Here is a 24,405-nt window from a genome sequence, read left to right as displayed (position 1 = left end):
CTGCGTTTAATACACGCACTTGCTGAATTAAAAGAAGACAATCAGGCTCTGTCGCAGCAGGTAATTAGACTGACACAACTTACCTCTGCTCAGTCCCCTGAACCCAAGATAAATCCCCCTTTGGTATTTACAGGCGATCGCAAAAAATTTCGCGAATTTAAAAACGCATGTGAGTTACTTTTTTTGCTAAAACCTCTTACCTACCTTACTGATCACATTAAGGTTTGTACTATTATTTCTTACCTAACAGGCGATCCTCGAGCCTGGGCAGACTCTCTTTTTGAGAAAAACGACCAGCTTCTCAACTCCTATGCCTTGTTCCTAGCAGAACTCACTAGCCTATATGATGACCCCAATAGGCAGAGTACTGCCGATCTTCAATTAAGATCCTTGAAAGAAGGAAGGAGGCCTGTAGAAGACTTTGTCGCGGAATTCAAGAGATGGACCCTTGATTCAGAATGAAATGATGCATCTCTGAAAACCCAATTTAGGCTTGGCCTATCAGAAGCCGTTAAGGACGAGCTCGCCCGAGCGGATCTACCAAAAACCCTGGATGCATTAATACAACTCAGTATTACCATAGATAGAAGACTACGAGAAAGAAAGGCTGAGAAAATGGGAATGCCATTATCCGTTTCCTCTCGGATTCCGGCCGTTAACCCCGTTCCTATGGAGGTAGGAACCATACGCCCACCGCTATCAACTATGGAAAAAGCCAAAAGACGATATGAAAATCTCTGCTTGTACTGTGCATCCCCGGATCACAAGATAAATGTCTGTCCCCTAGTCAACAAAAAGAAGGGTGAGTGTTCACATGTCCTCCTAGGGGGATTGACAACTTCATTCACTAACCCTTACATTTTTGTTTGTTTGACATTACAGTGGGACCAGAACAGGATTACTACTAAGGCCATGATTGACACAGGATCTTGTGGAAATTATATTGATATATGTTTTGCTGCTTCAAATAAAATTCCTATTATTTCTAAACTTAAACCTGTCTCAGTAAGTCTTATTACCGGTGTTCCGTTATCCTCTGGTCCGATCACCGATCAGACACAAGCACTTCTAGTCACTATTAACGAGTCTCATAGGGAGACTACTACCTTCGATTTAATACCTTCACCCCACTTTCCCATTGTGTTGGAACTTCCCTGGTTACACACACACCAACCAACCATAGATTGGAAGGAACGGTCCTTGGCCTTCCTCTCTTGCTATTGCGAGGAGACGTGTAACCTCCCGTCTTCCGGGAAGATTCTGTCTATGGTGACAGATGAGATTGCACCACTATGTTATCAGGATCTTTCTGAGGTTTTTCTTGAGAAAAATGCTCAAGCATTACCTCCTCATCGAGACTATGATTGTAGCATTGATCTACTCCCAAATAGCAAATTGCCGTTCGGTCATGTTTATCCTCTTTCACAGGATGAACTTTCCCATCTCAAAACCTATTTGGATGAGAATTTGGAAAAAGGTTTTATTAGACCTTCCACTTCTTCCACAGCAGCAGGACTCTTTTTTGTTCGCAATAAGGACTCAAGTCTCAGACCTATCATCGACTACAGGAAATTGAATGCTATCACAATAAAAGATCGCTATCCTCTACCGCTTATCCCTGAGCTCATTGAGCAGGTGCGTGGAGCTACCTATTTTTCAAAATTGGACCTGAAAGGAGCATACAATCTCATTCGAATCCGTGATGGACACGAGTGGAAGACTGCATTCAGAACCAGATACGGATTGTTCGAATATCTTGTGATGCCATTCGGGCTATGCAACGCCCCTGCAGTTTTCCAACGATTTATAAACGATATTTTTAAAGACTTACTAGATGTCTGTGTTGTGGTATATCTGGACGATATACTTATATATTCACGATCCCTGTCTGAACACATAAGACATGTAAGACTTGTACTATCGAGATTGCTTGCACATAACCTTTATGTGAAACTGAAGAAATGCTTGTTTCATAAAGACGAGGTACTCTTTCTAGGCTACATCATATCCAAAACAGGAATCGAGATGGACATGAGTAAAATATCCTGCATTCAGGATTGGCCTACACCAACCACACGCAAGGCGCTACAGCGATTCCTGGGATTTTCAAATTTCTACAGGAAGTTCATTAAAAACTTTTCTGCTATTGTGAGACCCCTCACACAGCTCACTAGCATAAAAAAACCATTCAAATGGTCAGAAGAAGCCAATAAAGCTTTTCACTTGTTAAAGACAAGGTTTACTTCCGCTCCCATATTACGCCATCCAGACCCATCCCTCCAATACATTCTGGAGGTAGATGCGTCAAACATGGCAGTAGGAGCAATACTCTCCCAACGACCAACCCACACTTCACCACTTCATCCAGTCGCCTTTTTTTCTAAATCCCTAAGCAGTCCCGAGATAAATTACCCCGTGGGTGAAAAGGAACTGCTTGCTATAAAATTGGCTCTGGAGAATTGGCGACATTTACTCGAAGGCACCCAATTACCAATAATTATATACACGGACCATAAAAACCTCCAATATCTTCAGACTAGCAAAACTCTCTCGCACCGACAGGTACGATGGTCACTATTCTTTCTAAGGTTTAACTTCCTAGTGACTTACACACCTGCAGATAAGAACAAAAAGGCGGATGCACTATCACGACTAACTGAAGAAAACTACTTTGAAATCCCTTCCGTTCCTATAATACCTCACAAACGCATTATTGGAGTTGTCCGTTCCTTGAAGGAAGAGGTTTTGCATGGTATAAGTTTGGATTCACCCCCACCACAACTAAATACTGATGCTGAAGGCTTCCTCTACTACAACGACAAACTTTACATACCACCTACCCTACGCACCAAGATCTTGGAATTATCTCATGATGTGCCTATGGCAGGACATATGGGTATGACAAAGACTCTTAATTTGATTTCCCGGCAATTCTGGTGGCCTGACATGAAAACATCTATACAAAAATTTGTCTCTTCATGCAATGTCTGTGCCAGGTCCAAAATTGACACTACGAGACCATCCGGTCTACTATGCAGTCTACCAATACCCCAAACTCCATGGGAAGTTTTGTCCTTGGACTTCATCGTAGAATTGCCTCTTTCCAAAGGATTTAATACCATCTTGGTGTCAGTGGACCATCTGACAAAGATGGCACATTTCATTGCTATTCGCAGACTACCTTCGTCCAAACAAACGGCAGAACTCCTGATGAAACATGTCTTTAGATTACATGGTATCCCAAAAACTCTTCTGTCTGACCGTGGATCCCAATTTATTTCTAAGTTCTGGCAAGAACTATGTCACATACTACGGATCGAGCGGAAGCTCACTTCTCCTTACCATCCGCAGACCAACGGACAGACTGAAAGAGTCAACCAATGCATCGAGCAGTATTTACGTTGTTACACTTCTTACCAACAGGATGATTGGGTGGATCTTCTCCCTCTGGCAGAATTTGCCTACAACAACGCAACCCACAGTACAACCAAGCAGAGTCCGTTCTACTTGAACTATGGGTTTCATCCCTCTATTCTTCCACCACGCATCCTTCCTTCAAACAACCCAGTAGCCTCAGACTATCTTACCCAAATAAAGGATTCTCTGGGTTTATTAAATACTACCATTGCACACGCTCACAGTCAACAAAAGAAGTACTATGATCTTCGCAGAAGACCTTCTCCACAGTACACTATCGGGGACCTCGTTTGGCTCTCAACAAAAAATTTAAGACTGAAGATCCCTAGCAAAAAGCTTGGACCTCTGTTCTTGGGACCTTTCCCAATCAAAAAACTTATTGGAAAAGCTGCAGTACAGCTTACATTGCCAATAGACCTAAAAATCCATCCCATTTTCCATGTGTCGCTACTGAAGCCCCATGTTCCGGACCAAGGAATAAGGCCTAATATTCCACCTCCGCCTCCTGTACAAGTTGAAGGTGGAGAAGAATACGAGATAAAAGAGATTCTGGATTCTCGTATCTACAGAAGAAGACTTCAGTACTTGGTTAGATGGAAGAACTATGGGCCCCAAGACGACACCTGGCTAAACACCTCTGAAATACATGCCCCTAGATTAATCCGCAATTTTCATGCGAGATACCCAGACAAACCAGCTCCAGAGGCCTTCAGGAGCCGGCCTTAAGGGGGGGGTATTGTAATGTTCCGGTACCTTTGGTACCCTAAATTACTCTTTTCACAAGTGTATGCGCCCCACCATTCTCTTTTGGAAAGGTGCGCATACACCTTTAAGACTGAAGCTGTCATCACTCAGCGCCGGACTAGATGGCTATTTAAATCGCCGGTTCTCACTCACATGTGTTCGTTCAAACACCCTTACCTGGATGCTAACTTGGCTTGAAGCTTTCGTGCTTGCAAGCATACCTCGCTGACGGAACCTCGCTGCGCTGATCCCTGCATCCCGCTTCCGGATCATCCGCTCCTCCTGAACCAACCTTCGACTGTATTGCTATTAGTGCTAAGTACCCCGCAGGGGAACCCTCTATAAACTTATACTAAGCTTACACTATCTAGCTCTGCATAGTAAAGACTATTTATCACATCTGCATATCTAGATTGCTAGCTCTTAAGACTACTGCTACTTATTCCTGCACTGGGTTGATCTCTCTTGTATGTCCACCTGCTACTCTGTCATCTGCTACCATACATGATTGCTAAACCTACCTGCATCCATCTGCTACTGTCCTACCTTCAAGTGTCTGTCACCTACCACCTCCACTCAACCTGTCTCTTAAATCTTCATCACTGTGTTACTACATACATGAAGTCACTCTAGGAACCAGCTTGTTGAGTGTGTGTATTTACTAGCTGAATTAAGACCTTCCACACATGATGAGTCATTGAGGTTGGGAATGGTATCTCAGCATCTCTCTTACATGACTACTGAAGTGGAATATTTCTGCAGCTGAAAATCCACACCATACATGAAACGCAGGAGCGTTACAACTTTCCTCCATTATTTTTCGATAAAACACTGCATTCATCTTGCCATCAATTCTGACCGAATTTTCTGTGCCGTTGTAGCTCACACATCCTCAAAAAATCAGTGATCCACCTCTGTGTTTCACAGTAGGAATGGTGTACCTTTCATCATAGACCTTGTTGACTCCTCTCCAAATGTAGTGTTTATGGTTGTGCCAAAAAAGCTCAATTTCGGTCTCATCACTGCAAATGACTTTGTGCCAGAAGGTTTGATGCTTGTCTCTGTGCTGTTTGGTATATTGTAAGTGGGATACTTTGTGGCATTTGCGTAGTAATGGCTTTCTTCTGGCAACTCGACCATGCAGCCCATCTTTCTTCAAGTGTCTCCTTATTGTGCATCTTGAAACAGCCACACCACATGTTTTCAGAGAGTCCTGAATTTCACCTGAAGTTATTTGTGGGGTTTTCTATCCCGAACAATTTTCCTGGCAGTTGTGGCTGAAATTTTAGTTGGTTTATCTGACTGTGGTTTGGTTTCAACAGAACCCCTCATTTTCCACTTCTTGTTTAGAGTTTATACACTGCTGATTGACATTCTCAATTCCTTGGGTATATTTTTATATCCCTTTCCTGTTTTATACAGTTCAACTACCTTTTCCAGCAGATCCTTTGAAAATTCTTTTGCTTTCCCCATGACTCAGAATCCAGAAATGTCAGTGCAGCACTGGTTGAAAGATGCAAGGGTCTGTCAGGAGTCCAGAAAATCATTGACCTTATACAAACCGTATACAAACACACTAATTATAAGCAAACAGATCACAGGGGAGGATGGTTCCCTTTAAGGCTCCATGCACACAGGGCGTCCTAAAAACGTGCTCCAAAGCTGTTTACATAACGCCGGGAAACAGCAGCTGTAAAAACGTGCTTTCAGTAGCTTTTTCCACTAGCGTTATTGCACGTTTGGCCACAGTAGCTGTTAGCAGTTTTTTGTGCCTCCATTCAAAATCAATGGTTCCCTATGGGAGCCTATTGATTTGAATGGAAGTCGCACCGCAGGTCAGATCAGGGTGATCCGACTTGCGGCACGACCTGCACTGTGAGAATCTTGAGGGGGAACTCCACGCCAAAATGGGGAAAAAAACGGCGTGGGGTTCCCCCCCCCAGGTTCCAAACCAGGCCCTTCGGGTCTGGTATGGAATTTGAGGGTAGCCCCACGCCGAAAAAACGGCGTGGGGTCCCCCCCAAAATCCATACCAGACCCTTATCCGAGCATGCAGCCCGGCATGCCAGGAAAGGGGAGGGGACGAGCGAGCGGCCCCACCCCTCCCTGAATCATAGCAGGCCACACGCCCTCAACATGGGGGGGTGTGGGTGCTTTGGGGCAGGGGGGGGCTCTGCACCCCCCACCTCAAAGCACCTTGCCCCCATGTTGATGAGGACAAGGGCCTCATCCCCACAACCCTGGCCGGTGGTTGTGGGGGTCTGCGGGCAGGGGGCTCATCGGAATCTGGAAGACCCCTTTAACAGGAGGACCGGAGGAAGAGCCGACAGCCGACAGCAAAAGAGCAGAAGACCGGAGAGGAGAAGAAAAGAAGAGAGGACAGCAGAAGAGGGGACAGCAAAAGAGCAGAAGACCTCGGAGAGAAGAAGACCCCGGAGAGGAGAAGACAAGAAGAGCGGACAGCAAAAGAGCAGAAGACCCCAGAGAGGAGAAGACCCCGGAGAGGAGAAGACAAGAAGAGTCGGATGAAGATTTTTAATAAACGTACCAAAACGTCTCGTGTCGTTATTTCCATACACTGCCTTTTATGTGGTGAATGAGTAGGGGTACAGTGTACCCCATACCCATTCACATAGGGAGGGGGTCCGGGATCTGGGGGCCCCCTTGTTAAAGGGGGCTTCCAGATTTCGATGAGCCCCCTGCCCGCAGACCCCCACAACCACCGGCCAGGGTTGTGGGGATGAGGCCCTTGTCCTCATCAACATGGGGGCAAGGTGCTTTGAGGTGGGGGGTGCAGAGCCCCCCCTGCCCCAAAGCACCCACACCCCCCCATGTTGAGGGCGTGTGGCCTGGTATGATCCAGGGGGGGTGGGGCCGCTCGCTTGTCCCCTCCCCTTTCCTGGCATGCCGGGCTGCATGCTCGGATAAGGGTCTGCTATGGATTTTGGGGGGGACCCCATGCCGAAAAAGCTACCCTCAAATTCCATACCAGACCCGAAGGGCCTGGTTTGGAACCTGGGGGGGGGGGGGGAACCCCACGCCGTTTTTTTCCCCATTTTGGCGTGGAGTTCCCCCTCAAGATTCTCACAGTGCAGGTCGCGCCACAAGTCGGATCACCCTGATCCGACCTGCGGTGCGACTTCCATTCAAATCAATAGGCTCCCATAGGGAGCCATTGATTTTGAATGGAAGAAAAAAAACGTATAACGTGGCTTAACGCACGTTAAGCAACGTTATGCAGCCTTTAGCAGCGTCAGACGTTTTTACAGCTTGACGCTGCAGCTCCAGAACCCACAGTTCCTGGTTTTTTTTTGGAGCTGTAAAACGCCTATGCCACTTGGAGCTCCTAAAAGCTCTATGTGTGCATGAGTCCATAGAATAACATGGATGGGCGTTCTGCAGCTGCAAAAAAAAAACGTCTGACGCTGCTAACAGCAGCTGTAAAAACGTCCAGTGTGCATGAGGCCTAATAGCCATTCAAACCCCTTTGTGTCAACTTGTGTGCATGTTAACAGGCCAAAATCACCATGGTATGTAAACTTTTTATCCGGGTCATTTGGGCAGTTTCTGTTGTCATTATGATTTAAAAAGAGTAAACACAGTTGATTGATAATAATAAATGGCTTCAGCCAAACACTAACCATGAGTGAAAGAAAAGTTTTTGTGTTATCATTTATATTCTCAGAAAAATGGCCAAGAAATCATAAATTCTGCCAGGGTATGTAAACTTATGAGCACAACTGTATCTGGCAAAACCGAAGTCATGAAATGCTCGAAGCTTCCGGTATCTTAGGCCATAAAGATGTTTGGAGCCATTCTGGTCTCCAATTAGCTCTATGGTCAGCTGACGGAACCACCGGCTGGAGTCTCGGGTTACCCAGTGGGACGGGAGAGCTGAGAAAACTGTGAAAGGTGGCGGAAGGGGTAGTCCCCTCCCACTGCTTGTAAAAGCAGTCTAGCGGCTAATTATCTGCTAGGATTGCTTTTACATGAAAGCCGCCCTCTGGCTTTAAAAAACAATACCAGAAAGTGTTTGGTATGCCCACCATTAGACCTCCAAGCATCCACCCACTTCTGATGATGGGCATACATGCAATGTTCTTTTTTTTTTTCGTTCAGGCCATTGGCTGAACGAAAAAAAGAATATAGCAGATTCTTCCATTCTCATCAATCAATGTGGATGAAGAGATCTCTGCCAAGAAAAGTTTTTAAAAATATCTGGCTATGCATAGGGGAGATCTGCCCGCTGTGTCCACTCCATCCCCTATGCTTCGCTAAATATATGCCCTTTTTTAAACTCTGGTGGTGAAATCACCTCCTACGGCGCTGCAATCATTGATTTACTTATATTCTGAGAGCAAACGCTGTTGCTGTCAGAATAAACAAATCAGTGCTACAGCTGATGGGCGTACCCGCAAAGCAAACAATGGTTAACAACAAAACACAGTAACAATAAAACATTACAATATAAAAGTATACAGTGCAGTAAAACAGTAGAATGATGGTATCTGCAAGGAAAACTATGGTTAACAATGAAAAACACAGCATAAAACATGACGTTATAATAGCATACAGCACAGTAGAATGGTGGTATCTGCAAAGAAAACTATGGTGAACAATGAAAAACAGTAACAATAAAACATTACATTATAGCAGTATATTATAAAGTAGAGTAAGAACAGAAAATTAACTCAATAAAACGACAACTATTTTTGGCATTTTTTATTTATGTATTTATTTTTTTGTAGCTTTTTTTTTTTTTTTACACTTTTTTTGTAACTGAAAAAAATGGTCCAGGCTAGGGTCTCACAAAATGTGAAAGCCATCTAACATCTTTTGAGACACTGTGTAAAAGTGTGCCCTAGACTGTGCCGACTGTACCCTATACTAATAATCTACTAGTGTGTGGCAACGACGGAAACAGTCCCTGATGCAGAGACCAGGTTGGCCAGGACAGGAGGGACAAAAATAGCGGGTATCACACCTATAGCTGTGTTTTCTGCAGACACAATGTCTTCTTTGGAGTGCTCTTTGGGTAGGGGTACCAGGGAGGACATCTGGAAAATGCCTCTCATGTAGCTGGCTCACTGTATCTGGATTGTGAATTTGGGCTACAACACTTTCTGGATACAGAAGGGCTGTGATGATCTCTTCCTGGAATTTTAGGAAGAATCCACTTCTTCTTGATGCTTTGTATAGTTACATAGTTAGTCAGGTGGAAAAAAGACAAGTCCATCTGGCTCAACCCATAAAAAAAAAAAAAAAAACAGTACAGAAAACCCAACCATACAATCCCATATACACTATTCTATACCCGCAGTTGATCTAGAGGAAGACGAAAAAACCCTAGCAAAGCATGATCCAATTTGCTACAGCAGGGGAAAATTCCTTCCTGATCCCCTGAGAGGCAATCGGATATTCCCTGGATCAACTTTACCTATAAATTTTAGTACACCCAGGAAAGATCCCAAGCCTTTTTAACCACATCAGCTCTGGAAGGTTTTACCCCCTTAACAACCAGGCCATTTTTTGTGATTCGGCACTACGTTGCTTTAACTGACAATTGTGCGGTCGTGCAATGCTGCCAGACCTTTTTTAACCACTTCAGCTCTGGAAGGTTTTACCCCCTTAATGACCAGGCCATTTTTTGCGATTCGGCACTATGTTGCTTTAACTGGCAATTGCGCGGTCGTGCTACGCTGTATCCAAATACAATTAATGTAGTTTTTTTCCCCCACAAAAACAGCTTTCTTTGGCGGTATTTGATCACCTCTGCGGTTTTTAGATTTTACGCTATAAACAAAAAAAAATAGCAACAATTTTGAAAAAAAAAAACGCAGTATTTTTTACTTTCTGCTAAAACATTCCCAATAAAAAAATTTAAAAAATCTATTTTTTTAAATTAGTTTAGGCCAATTTGTTTTCTGCTAGATATTTTTGGTTAAAAAAAAATCCCAAAAGCGTATTTTAATTGGTTTGCGCAAAAGTTCTAGCGTTTACAAACTACGGGATAGATTTTTGGACTTTTTATTATTATTATTATTATTATTTTTTTATATTTTTATTAGTAATGGCGGCAATCAGCGATTTTTAGCGGGTCTGCAACATTGCGGCGGTGAGATCGGACACTTAACTGACATTTTTGACACATTTTGGGGACTAGTTACATTAATACTGTAAGCAGTGCTTAAAATATGCGCTGTTACTGTATAAATCACACTGGCAGGGAAAGGGTTAACACTGGAGGTGATCAAGGGGTTAAGTGTACGCCTAATAATGCTTACTGACTGTGTGGGGGGATGGGCTGGGCAGAGGCAGGGAGAGATTGGTGATTCAGCTTTGTTTTTCCTGCCTCTCTGACAGACTAGCTGCCTGCTTTGTTTACATAAGCAGGCGGCTCTTCTGTCATTCTAGCCAAATCACGTAGATCTGCGTGATTATATGCAGCCAAGCCGCCCTGCCGCAGTAAATCTGCAAGGGGCAGTGGCAAGTGGTTAAAGGCTTTAACAATACATCTAATATATTTATTTACAGTTACTTGCACTAGTATTGAGCACCTTTCAGTATTTATAATTATCATTCACACTAGTGGCACATCAAGAGTATAGCACTTTTTTATCAGCACTTTATGAATTTTCAGCTATCTTTATTAATATACTCAAAGGAACCACTTCGTTTTGAGGGATTTCCCAAGTGTGGTTGACTGGTATCTCACAAAAGTGAGTACACCCCTCACATTTTTGTAAATATTTTATTATATCTTTTCATGTGTCAACACTAAAGAAATTACACTTTGCTACAATGTAAAGTAGTGAGTGTACAACTTGTATAGCAGTGTACATTTGCTGTCCCCTCAAAATAACTCGACACACGGCCATTAATGTCTAAACCGCTGGCAACAAAAGTGAGTACACCCCTAAGTGAAAATGTCCAAATTGGGCCCAGTTAGCCACCTTTGGTGGCTGGCACCCTGTGGTGGGTGGCTGGCTGGCATCCTGTGGTGGGTGGCTGGCTGCCTGGCACCCTGTGGTGGCTGGCTGGCTGTCTGGTTGGCACCCTGTGGTAGGTGGGTGGCTGGCTGGCACCCTGTGGTGGATGGCTGGCTGGCACCCTGTGGTGGGTGGGTGCTGGCTGGCACCCTGTGGTGGGTGGCTGGCTGGCTGGCACCCTTTGGTGGGTGGCTGGCTGGCACCCCTTGGTGAGTGGATGGCGTGGCACCCTTTTGTGGCTGGCTTGCACCCTGTGGTGGGTGGCTGGCTGGCTGGCACCCTGTGGTGGGTGGCTGGCTGGCACCCTTTAGTGGCTGGCTGGCACCCTTTGGTGGCTGACTGGCTGGCACTCTGTGTGGTGGGTGGCTGTCAGGTACAGGCCCAGGGCCGGTGGGTGGCTGGCAGGTAAAGTCAGTCAGGGCCTATGGCTGGCTGGATGGTAGGCCTGTGGGTGTGTGGGACTGGGTGGCTGACTGGCACTGGGCAGCTGTGGGTGGTGGGTGGCCGTGGCGGCTGTTTTACACAACGTGCACTGTGTCTGTGACTGGTCTTTGATAGAACTAGAAGATCACTCACTGTCCCGACAGACTGTGCACAGCATGCAGAGCAGACTCCAGTGTGGCCGCAGTGGGTAAAACACACTGTAACGAAGCTGGGGGAGGCGGCCTAAGAAGGCCGCAGCAGCTGCCCAGTGCGCAGAGGTGCGTGGCGCAACATACTCGATGACGTCATGGCAATATCGGTAAATCCAAAGGCCGATTCCGTTATATGGGGAAAGTGCATATCGGCTTTGCCGATAATCAGTCGGTCTCTAATGTGTAGCACCACACCAGAAGGAGCCGATTGGTAATTTTGGGCCCTTTGTTGTGAGCCTCGACTCCCAAGAACAACCTCAGTCCCATTGATGCACCTGGTTGAATGTAAAACACTATAAAGATAACAGATAGAAAATACCTTTTTCCTGGCTTATTTAAAACCAAAGAATGAGCACACACATGCTTAGAAATAAACTTACTTGTTATATTGGCAAGAGCTTAGTATAAACAGCAGTAGAACATAAGTGCACACATAGCAAATTAAGTTGAAAATAGGCTGCTAAAGTGTAGAAACTATACTAGTATTATTAAAAAAGAATAGCGCGCAAATGCAAAAGAAATTACTACCAAATCTGAAGAGAGTCCATAAATAAAAATGGGGGTTTGGTCCCACCATATGGCCATATCGTGCTCAAGCCCACTACTGCGTCAAAGTACCCCATTATCAGTGGGTCCTACACTATCCATGAAAAAGAGCTGAATCCAGCCTTTCTAACCCTTGGAGATAACACTCCTTGCTGGGAGAGATGTGCAAATGCACTACAGGGGACTCCTCCTATATCCACTTGATGGTGGACACTGATTGAGTACAGGTGAGTGTGGGGGGTGGGGAGGGCTGCTCAACCTCGATAGTCTGGTCAGACCGAATACATAATAAACAGGCAAAAAATTTGGGGGAGCATACCCGTGTATTTCCAAAGCTGCTGCAGCTATGAACCAAAGTATTATTAAGGGAGCAGGGCAAAGGCACTGGTTACAGCAACATTTGGGGCAGTACTTAGTCCTGTCGCTTCAACTAGCTAAGTGTTGGAGCTCTTTAACCATTGCTGCACTTTGAGGCAGTCAATAAAGCCAGCAGGCAGTATTTAAGCTATGGAGTAGCTGATAAGTTGGTTTCTAATTGCTTATTCTCTAGGGATGGTAGCAAATAGTGGCCATAAAGCCTTCTCACCAGATCCAGTGGAACAACAGCAGTGGTCTCTCCTAGTAAATGTCTTCCTCACTCTCGGTTGTCCTTAGTGACTCTAGATGGTAGATAGGCTCTTTCTCTGGCGCTGTAGGTGAAGATCCTTGACAGTCTAGTCACATGTCCAAAATCAAACTTCCTGGCAGGATATCTTGTTCAGTCTGGTTCCTTCTCACTGTACAAGGCTAGCTGGGGGCTGTAGTCCATAGTCAATTGGTTTTTATGGGCAGCCTATCTGGAGACTACATGTCCCAGCATGATTTTCTACTGGTTTCTGATTGGTTCCTCACTGTTACTAGTAGAGAGGGAAAGAGACAGTGACAGGCTGGGATCCTTCAGTAAAAACTGCCCTGATTTTTCTTACTGTTTCCCACTGCTGACAAGGTGAGGGGGGCAATCGGGAGGTACAGTGACAACCCACAGCTCACCTCTCTCCTGTTTCAGTACAGCCACAACTTTTGTTTCCTGGCGAGAAATAAAAGGGGGGTGGGGGCCAGTACACCAACTACACAAGTAAATATAAAACATGTTTAGTAGTAAGTGGATTCATAGCATTTGGTTTTATGCATGTTTAATACACAAGGTTTTAATGTTTTTTATATGGTGTAAAAATAATAGTGTATCAAGGAATTTTATGTACAATTTTTTTTCTGCCACAAGATGGCACCAGATCGCTAAATTTTTTTAACATACCTATACCTGGTGCCACAAATGTTTTTAAAAGAGAAGTAAGGTTTTTTTTTTCCCCCCCGCAAATATACTTACCTAGGTGGATGCAGCATCGGTCCCCTGGCGCCTCTACACTGAGAAACAAGCGATCAAATACTGCTGATCACTCAGTTCTCAAAGCTCCACAAGCAGAGAGCTGGTGACTGTCAGTCCCTTGCTCTTTGCTTTGCCCCTCCTCGCTCACTGGAGCACTGGGCTGTGGAGGGGGTAGAACAGCCGACTCAGGCTCGGCTGAGCCGGGTATCGGTCCATTTCAGCCTGCTCTCTGCTGATGGGTCACAGGAGTTCAGGACCAACTGCACTCCTGTGATCCATAGGAGATGTACAGCCAAATGAGCTTTGGCTGTACAACTCCTTTAAGTCTAGGTTCACACATTCTCGGTGCAAATTTCCCATCCTGTTTCGCTGCGGATTTCCAAAGCAGCTGTGCAGTGGTTCATCTGTGATTTCGACATACGGTTCAGATGCAAATTTTCAGAGCTGGCAGCCACCAGCGTCTTTAACAACAGCTGGTTGTTAAGGAGCAACCCGGGAAGCTGGCCGCCGCGTCCTTAAGAACCGATGACTCAGCTGTCAGTAGGTTGTCAGCTGGATGTAAACCAAAAAAATGCTGGCAATGAAAAAGAAAAAAAAAACACTGTGGGTCTGGTATGGATTAAAAGGGAAACCACCATGCCAAAACAAAAATAAAAAAAAAGACACGCCGCCCCCCCCCCCCCCAAATCTGGTATGAATTCTAAGGGGAACCCCACACCAAAATTTAAAAATAAATTCATACCAGATCCGACCATTACAGAGCTCATAAAAAGGGGAAAAGCGTGTGTTGCACCCAATAACAGGACTAACAAAAAAGATGTCCATTAGGATGAAGTGTGCGTAGGGTGGAGTTTTGTAGCGGTGACCTCAGCACGCCTGCCGCAATTTTTTATGCATTTAATGTCTCTTTACTCGTGCTTGTAAGTATAATACTTTTATAATAAATTTGGAGTTTAGAAATTGCACGAGTGTCCCTCTTCCTCTTTTCATGTAAACCTTGCTCCATAAACTGTGAGTATGTTGATCTAGCCTTGCTGCGGAAAGTGGTCTAGAAAGTGTGCACTGAGACTATATACAGCTATCTGAAACTCCCAGTGGTTTTCGGTTGGAATCATGTTGATTTATCTTGAATGAGGGGTGTTCTCAACAAGGCACAGCCAGACCTTGTAATGAGGTCCTAATATCCGGTAAGAGGCCATTTTTTCCAGGTAGAGAACTATTGGGTGATCACCAGAAGCACAAGAACTCTAGCAAGTGCATAAGTCTTGCACTTTGATTTTCCTAATATGAATATCACTATTAATATTGGGACTGTTTTTTCTTCTTTTTTGTCTCTTTTTATTTGTTTGACATTGGCACATGGATTTTATGAATTTTGTGATTACTGTTGTCTAATTTATTTGATATTTTATTCATGAATTATTAGGTACTTTATGAATTATGAGAATATTGCTAATATGTTTATATATTTTAACACTTCACTTCACTATAATTCATTTATTTGTTTGATCATTTTTATTGAATTCACTAATGAATTAGAAGGCACTTTTATGTTCTTTAGGAACACACTCTTTTCTTCTTTTTTTAGTCTAGTATCTTTATGTGAAATACGGTGAGTGTAACTGTTTAAATTGATAAGAATTGTTACGTTCATAAGGATATTTACACTGAGCGCAGAACACTTTCTATATTTTTTCCTTATCCGAGCATGCAGCCTGGCAGGCCAGTAAGGGGTGGGGCGGCGCTCCTGAACTATACCAGGCCACATGCCCTCAACATTGGTGGGGTGCTTTGGGGCAAGGGGGGCTCTGACCCCCCCCCCCCCCAAGGCACCTTGCTTGATGGGGACAAAGGCCTCTTCCCCACAACCCTTGGTGGTGGTTGTGGGGGTCTGTGGGCAGGGGGCTTATCGGAATCTGAAAACCCCCTTTAACAGGCACCCAATATCCCATCCCTCCCATGTGAATGAGTATGGGGTATATTGTACTCCTACTCATTCACCAAAAAAAATGTAGAAAATAAAAACACAGAGACAGTTTTTAAAGAGGCCCTTGCCCCCATCAACAGGGGAACAAGGTGTTTTGGGGGTGGGGACAATCGCTCATCCCCCCCCCCCTCCTTTTTTGGCATAGGGCCAGTTATAGGTTTTGGTGGGACCCCCACACCTTTTTGGTTTTACATTTTGGCGTGGGGTTCCCCTCAAAATCCATACCAGACCCAGGGGTCTGGTATTGATTTGGGCAAGGGACCCCACGCAGCTTTTTTCTAATAACAATTCATGTTTAAACCTGAGGACATGTGCGATTGATGAAGTTGCATCTGAATTGCACCGCAGTGCTCAGAAAACGCATAGGACTCTTTTCAAATTTGCATTGAAATCGCACCACTGCTGCACTGCAGATATGAACTGACTCTTAATATATTTTTAAATATTAGTTTTATCTTTTGTTCAGATCAATATGGGGATTTATCTTTTTTTTTTTTTTTTTTTTTTTTTTGTATGGGTTTAATAATGCAGTCTGAAGATACACTATTAATGTGTTTGGAACCCGAGAGCCATGTTATTCATTTTGGGTATAGAGGGCAGGCTGAAAGTTGTATATATGGTTGAGGTGAAGCTGGCGGTTCCTGCTCCTAAGGACATTGCAAATTTGATGGAATGCATAGTGCGGGACTTCCGGTTACGTCACTTCCTCTTTATTGGAATGCATGCTGGAGGGTACAGTGGTGTTCTTGATTTCATTTTCAAAAGGCTGTTTATCCACATTCACATTGTAATACATATCTATCTTTTTTACTGTGTGGGGTTAAAATAAACCGATTACACTATGAGATGCCTCCCTTTTTTTCTTTTTGATAGGTATACTGGATATTGCATGGTGGTTTAGGAGGATTTAAAGAAACAGTGGAATAATTCCTGGTGTGATGACGGATCCGGTTTTGGTGTTTACAGGAAAGACTGAGCACATCATGATCCAGTTTGTGAAACATTTGGCTTAAAGAGGCACATTTTGACTTTCTTGACGTTCACAAGGAGTCAGTATGATCTGGTGAGTGCAGTGTGTGTGGTAGAGTGGTTCCTGATGATTGGAGCACATGTGGCCTGGAATAAGTGCACAAGAGCACACAAAGAGAATAGGTGGACATATTCTATATAGTTTAAATCTGAAAGCCTTACTTTGAGTCCTCTCAAGGTTCTCATTTTTAACTGAAGGTATGTATAAGCCACTTTCATGTCTTACTCATGTTCCAAATCACTGTTTTTGAAAAGTCTTTGAGGGTCTTTAAAAGTACAAAGTAGTAACAACTTTTTTCTTCCTGAGCTTGTAGCATGGTTTTGTCTACGTATCATTTTTATTGGCATTTCTTTGGCATAGCCTTCATATGCATTTTTTGGTGTAGCTTCCATATGCAGCATTGGTGTATCAGTTTAACATTTTAAAGTGTTACTAAATCCACAACCGTAAAAGCAGTGTGTATATGCAGTAAAGCATGCTTGTTATACTCACTGTAAAACCTAAGGGATTAATCCTCTGCATTGTGGAAAAATGCTGTTTCTCGATCGTCCATTGACAGACGCAGCCTCATCTTCATCAGCTGAATGGGTTATGCTGCGCCCTGGAGGAGTAGTCTAGGCAGGAAAAAATGTACATGTACATGCCCACGGGGCTGTCCCCACAGGCATAACCCACACACACTCAGCTCAGCAAACCAATTTGTTTCTGCCTAGAGAAGGAGTAGGACCTAGGTTTCCTGCTGGGACTCCAGTCTCAGTTTTTTTTTTATTCTTTTCAGAATATTTTATTTTATTTCTCTTTACTCACTTTGCTAGTTAGTGTTCAGGGGATTCTCCTGTTAATCTACAAGCAATGCCGGCTGGGGCTACACACTGGATAATCTAGATCCTTATGGTCCCCCCAGCCTGGCTTACGAGCCTGAGCAGGTTATAGTCCCGCAGTAGGCCTCACCACGACAGTGCTCCTTTCCGGATGGGGACGAGCCTGCGAATGGATGCCTCGCTGGTAGGCGAAGACCAGGAACGCCCTGAGTCGCAACATACCCCTCCGCTGGCAGCACCCCCACTTCGGGTGGGAGGAGGTCTCCCCGGAGCGGAGCCCACCCAGTCCATGGTATGGTGAGTAAATGTGACCCCCCCTTTGCTCCTGGTGGCCTTGGAGGGATGTGGGCCCTCTCCTGGGGATATTAGGACCTGTACCTCCTAAAAGATCCCCCTAGCCTGTCAGGTACCCAGCCCTTGTGCCCTGTCTCCCTCTCCCGTCCCCACAGGGGGCTATGTAACTTGGGCGCCTGGCGTCCTGAGGGGGTAGCAATAGTACCTTGTCTCTTGCTGGGTATGGTTGTAGATCTTGAGGCCTTCATTATGGGTGTTCCTGGCCGCATGGCTCGCCGTGGGTGCCGCCATCTTAAGTGTGGGCAATGTGCAGGTTTTCCCCATGGACTTGTATGGGGCAGCCATCTTCCCTGAGCTTCCTAATAAAATGTATTGGCAACCATTTTTGTGTAGTATTACTGCACTGGCAGCGTGACCTTTTACATACAGGCTGAGGTCACTTCCTGTGATGCTTCTTCCTGCTGCAGGCCGAGATAACTTCCTGTATCTCTTCTCCATCCTGCAGAGGCCGTTCGAGAGGGTTCTCCCTGGAGGTGGTACAGTACTGGGGTCTTTGCGGGCATATCCCTACTCACTCTGCTATTTAGTGTATATTAAAAGGGCACTCTGCAGACTGCGGTGATCGATGGTGGGAACCGCGATCGGTGCTTCTTAAAGTGACAGTACTTTGTTTTTTTGTACTTTAATTATGGAGCCCAAGGCTGTGATTTCACCCTCAGACTCACTCTGTGCGACTCCTGGACAGTCCGGATCACAGTCGCTTGCCACGATTTCAGCATCTCTGGAAAGCCTGGCAACAAAAGTTGATTTTGTCATTAAAAAGGTTACTAGCCGGAAACGGCCACTGCCTTCTCCATCAACTGTGAAATCCTCTGATTCAGAGCCTGATGTGGTTGCCACGGACACCCCCTACCTGAAGGGTCGCTGTCCTTGCAGTCAGATGGTTAAGAGGACCTGTCTTCTTCAGCTGCAGCACGGAAACGCGCTTTAGTGGAATCGCTGATTGTCTCAATGAGGGAAACTTTAACAATGACTGACGAGCCCACTCTGGCAGGGACACGGGTGGCCTTTTGGCTCCCTCAAGACCCAAAAGTCTGGCAAGGTTTTCCCCTGTCTGGAGACTTTTCATGATTTTGTGAATGACCAATGGGGGCACGTTAAGCACGTGCTAGTGGTGCTGAAACGCTTTAAACGCCGGTATTCTTTTGCTGATATGGTCTCCAAGCGTTGGACGGTGCCACCAAAGGTGGATCATCCTGTTTCCAGGTTGAACAAATGTACTATTGTGCCCGTGGAAGATTCCCCAGTTTTCACGGATCCGGTGGACAGACCGGTGGAATCCCTTTCCTGCCATCTTCGCGTGTTGGCGGGTTCTATTCTAAAACCGTTCTTTGTGTCTGTTTTGGTATCACAGACGGTTACGGAATGGATTAAGGTTCTGAAAGGGAACTTGGACCCTGATGTGGTTCCCCCAGAACTGATGGCACTTTTGGACCAGATGACTCAGGCCCTGGTGTTCCTGTGTGATGCGTCCCTGGATGCGGCTCCCCTGGTGGCCAGAGTTTCGTCTGTGGGGATTGCCCTGCGGCGCATGGTTTGGCTAAAGAGCTGGTCGGCTGACCAAGCCTCCAAGAAAGCCTTGACTGATCTCCCTTTTCTGGGAGAGCGTTTGTTTGGCGACTGGATGAGTTGATCAAGGGTCTGACTGGCGGGAAGAGTAAGCTTCTTCCTCAATCCTCCAAAGGTAAAACACCTCGTGCTAAATGGGGTCCTTCCTTTACTGCTCATGAGGAAGATGCACCCTCCCCGATGGGACTTTAACGGTCTTAAAACTTTAGTGATAAAGTATTTGCATTATGCAAGTGAAGTATAAGGCATATATAAGATAAAAAACATAATTTTTTTTAGAAAAAGATCATAAAAGACAAAGAAGTGTCCAAAATAATGTTCAAACACATATTGGGATGGCTAGCCCTAAAACAACATCATTATGGGGTTAACAGTATGTTCAAGATGCAAAGTATAATATTACACCCGACGCGTTTCTGGATATTTCATCCGTCTTCAGGGGTGTTTGTGAAATATATTATATAAACAGTAATTCTAAAAAATAGAAAAACACTGTAAGGATATGTCCAATTGAAATTAATATATATAAACAGATGTATTCATGATATGAACATATCAGAGATTAAATCAATCAAACAAACCATTACTTACATGACATAGATGAATCTAAATTTTGCAGCCAAGACAATAAAATCAAGTATAGCCTGTCCAACCCCTACAGGCAACTGGGTCAGTGGTCAAAGAAGTCTGTAGCGAGGGGCCATGGACCTGCAGATCCAGCGAGACTAGAGATATGGAGCAATGACAGCAAAGATGGATGACCAAGAGTGCTGTGAATCAATGCAATGAACAATAACTAATTCATGCTAGAATATATATATATATATATATATATATATATATATATATATATATATATATATATATATATATATATATATATATATATATATATATATATAATTATATTTTTATATATAATATATATATATATATATATATAATTATATTTTTATATATAATATATATATATATATATATATATATATATATATATATATATATATATATATATATACAGTGGGTACGGAAAGTATTCAGACCCCCTTAAATGTTTCACTCTTTGTTATATTGCAGCCATTTGCTAAAATCATTTAAGTTCATTCTTCTTCCTCATGAATGTACACATAGCACCCCATACTGACAGAAAAACACAGAATTGTTGACATTGTTGCAGATTTATTAAAAAAGAAAAACTGAAATATCACATGGTCCTAAGTATTCAGACCCTTTGCTGTGACACTCATATATTTAACTCAGGTGCTTTCCATTTCTTCTGATCATCCTTGAGATGGTTCTACACCTTCATTTGAGTCCAGCTGTGTTTGATTATACTGATTGGACTTGATTAGCAAAGCCACACACCTGTCTATATAAGACCTTCCAGATCACAATGCATGTCATAGCAAATGAGAATCATGAGGTCAAAGGAACTGCCTGAAGAGCTCAGAGACAGAATTGTGGCAAGGCACAGATCTGGCCAAGGTTACAAAAAGATTTCTGCTGCACTTAAGGTTCCTAAGAGCACAGTGGCCTCCATAATCCTCAAATGGAAGACGTTTGGGACGACCAGAACCCTTCCTAGAGCTGGCCGTCTGGGCCAAACTGAGCTATCGGGGGAGAAGAGCCTTGGTGAGAGAGGTAAAGAAGAACCCAAAGATCACTGTGGCTGAGCTCCAGAGATGCAGTCAGGAGATGGGAGAAAGTTATAGAAAGTCAACCATCACTGCAGCCCTCCACCAGTCGGGGCTTTATGGCAGAGTGGCCCGACGGAAGCCTCTCCTCAGTGTAAGACACATGAAAGCCCGCATGGAGTTTGCTAAAAAACACCTGAAGGACTCCAAGATGGTGAGAAATAAGATTCTCTGGTCTGATGAGACCAAAATAGAACTTTTTGGCCTTAATTCTAAGCGGTATGTGTGGAGAAAACCAGGCACTGCTCATCACCTGTCCAATACAGTCCCAACAGTGAAGCATGGTGGTGGCAGCATCATGCTGTGGGGTTGTTTTTCAGCTGCAGGGACAGGACGACTGGTTGCAATCGAGGGAAAGATGAATGCGGCCAAGTACAGGGATATCCTGGACAAAAACCTTCTCCAGAGTGCTCTGGACCTCAGACTGGGCCGAAGGTTTACCTTCCAACAAGACAATGACCCTAAGCACACAGCTAAAATAACGAAGGAGTGGCTTCACAACAACTCCGTGACTGTTCTTAAGAGAACAGTCAGAGCCCTGACTTTTGTTTGTTGCAGAGCCCTGACTTAAACCCAATTGAGCATCTCTGGAGAGACCTAAAAATGGCTGTCCACCAACGTTTACCATCCAACCTGACAGAACTGGAGAGGATCTGCAAGGAGGAATGGCAGAGGATCCCCAAATCCAGGTGTGAAAGACTTGTTGCATCTTTCCCAAAAAGACTCCTGGCTGTATTAGATCAAAAGGGGGCTTCTACTAAATACTGAGCAAAGGGTCTGAATACTTAGGACCATGTGATATTTCAGTTTTTCTTTTTTAATAAATCTGCAACAATGTCAACAATTCTGTGTTTTTCTGTCAGTATGGGGTGCTATGTGTACATTCATGAGGAAGAAGAATGAACTTAAATGATTTTAGCAAATGGCTGCAATATAACAAAGAGTGAAAAATTTAAGGGGGTCTGAATACTTTCCGTACCCACTGTGTATATATATATATATATATATATATATATATATATATATATATATATATGTGTGTGTGTGCATATAAATAAATCCATTCCCATGCGCATGACAAGTGTTCAGGAATATAATACCCACATGTAGATAAATGTAGCCACTATTAAGGATAAATAGCAGGACATTTATTTAAAAGTAAAATACATTAAACCGCCCCAATTTATCTTGACATTAATGAGACGGAAGTGGGGCCCAGATGGAGTCATAATTACAGTGGCTTAGCAGTTGCTTATGGCAGCTTCAATTAAGAAAACCCTGCAGCATGAGCAGGAAAAACAAGGAACTATGCCATAAAGCAGATACGTATCATATTAACAATATGGGGCAAAGAAGGGGGCCAAAATAGTAAACTCATGCCCCACATAGCCTAGGGGTTGATTAGAGGAACTAATAATTGCAAAAAAACCTCTACAGCATTGCTACCATGATGAGACCATGCTAATTAGCAGGTAAATATCCCATGTGTCAAAACATTATAGTAGTAGCTGAAGAACCAGAAAGGCTACTAAAAAATGGTGGGCTAGATGTATGCATACCAGTGACAGATGTAATGAAAGTGCAGCACTCCAAAAGGCTGCCATCAGGCAAAAAAGTAGGTTTTAGGGAAGAAGTGTCCGCATACCGGACCTCTTCCTCCCTTAAATGTAGCGCTCAATGAGGTCCAGAGGCGGAGCCGGACATGGGCGCAGACATCACGAAAGTGACCCCAAAATGGAAGTGACGTCTATGCTCCAGGCTGGTCCCCGTGTGAGCGGTGTGGAACTCCACCCCATCTGGGAAGGCGGAGCCGAGTTCCGCATCAAGCCCACGCAGGAGGGGAAGAAGAGGCAAGGGGGAGGAACGAGACCTCAACCGATCAAGCCGTGGCTAATTCCCCAAGATGGAGAAGGCCGAATCACACAGCAGTGTGGACGGCTTGGGTGCGCCGGGTGGACAGCATGAGAAGCTTCCCCATAGAGACAAGCTAAGAGGACCATGATGAGTGTCATACGGATGGACAGACCATTAACACAAGAATATATATAAATACATATGAGCATCATAGTTGTCTGCACTAAACAAAAATAAGCCAGGGATTCAAAACAAAAAAATATATAAATAGAATATGACATACATCAGGGCAATGGCATAGTCATGTCAAACATCAAGTAAAACAGAAATTAAATAAAAAATGTATACAGTGATTATTGAATGTGAGTGGAAGGATATTAATGATAATATATTGAACCCGAGGGTCCAATGGAGATTCAACTATCTTTTTTTTTTGTAAAATTCTTTTTATTGAAGTTTTCACGCAAACAAAACATACAAAAACAATAGACCAGCTCACCCCAACATGGGGGAGTCACACAAACAGCAACATCAAAACAGTAAAGTCCCCCCCCCACCCTGGCAACCCAACCCCCAAACACAGCCGGACTCCCTCCGAAAAAAGCAGGATAATGGGCCCGGAACGACTGAGCCCAGGCGCACCAGTGCCCAGCCGTCCCCGCTCCCAGCCCACACATAAAGGAAGCATCACTCAGTTAGGTGAACATTATCATAACAAATTACAAATGCTATCTACCGTACCGTAACAGGAGACTCCACCCATGCCCTCCACACTTTCTCAAACTTCTTGGGGCACCCTCGGGACAAATATGTTTCTTTATAAAGTGGCAACACGGCATTCACCAGACCCTTCCAGTACAGCAGGGAAGGCGGGGTCACCTTCTTCCATTGTAACAATATGGCCTTCTTGGCATAAAATAGCAATATAGTTAGAAGGGTTCTATGTGCCACCGAGGGAACCACCTCCTCCACCAAACCCAGCAGACAAACACTTGGAGTCAGCGGGACCGCAGTCATCAGCACCTCCCCTAAGCAGGTGGTAACTTCCGACCAGTAGCGCTGAATCAGCGGGCAATCCCAGAAAATATGGGACGCATCCGCCGGAGAGGCAGAGCATCGCCAGCATTCAGCGGAGGACGTGGGGTAAATTTTAGCTAGTCGAGCAGGAGTGTAGTATATTCTATGGAGAAACTTGAACTGAATAAGTTTGTCTCTAGCAGCAACGAGGTGTTTGAATGGTTCAACCCACATGTCATCCCAGTCCTCCCCCTGGAGTTCAGGAATTTCAGCGGTCCAACGCTCCCTACACTTCACAATACTTGGTGGAGTCAGTCTGAATAAATCCTTGTAAACTGAAGATAGGGTTTTGGTAAGGTCAGGATTAGTTAGCATTAATTCT

The 24,405-nt window shown here is 44.3% G+C and overlaps 1 protein-coding gene across 2 annotated transcripts in view; it reads left to right on the top strand.

Annotated features, from left to right (window-relative positions):
• The window catches only part of PSKH1 (protein serine kinase H1), a 207,753-nt gene that overhangs the window by 37,038 nt on the left and 146,310 nt on the right, over positions 1 to 24,405 (top strand). Inside the window, exon 2 of one of the 2 annotated variants that reach the window (XM_082271071.1) lies at positions 16,558 to 16,747. The exons of the other annotated variant lie outside the window; for it this stretch is intronic. The gene's annotated coding sequence lies outside the window, so the exon portion shown is untranslated. The remainder of the gene's footprint in view (positions 1 to 16,557; positions 16,748 to 24,405) is intronic. 2 annotated transcript variants of the gene reach the window in all.

This window comes from Pelophylax lessonae, assembly GCF_965119305.1.
Source record: "Pelophylax lessonae genome assembly, chromosome: 10".
NCBI classification, from domain to species: Eukaryota; Metazoa; Chordata; class Amphibia; order Anura; family Ranidae; genus Pelophylax; species Pelophylax lessonae.
This window is presented reverse-complemented; position numbering and strand designations above follow the sequence as displayed.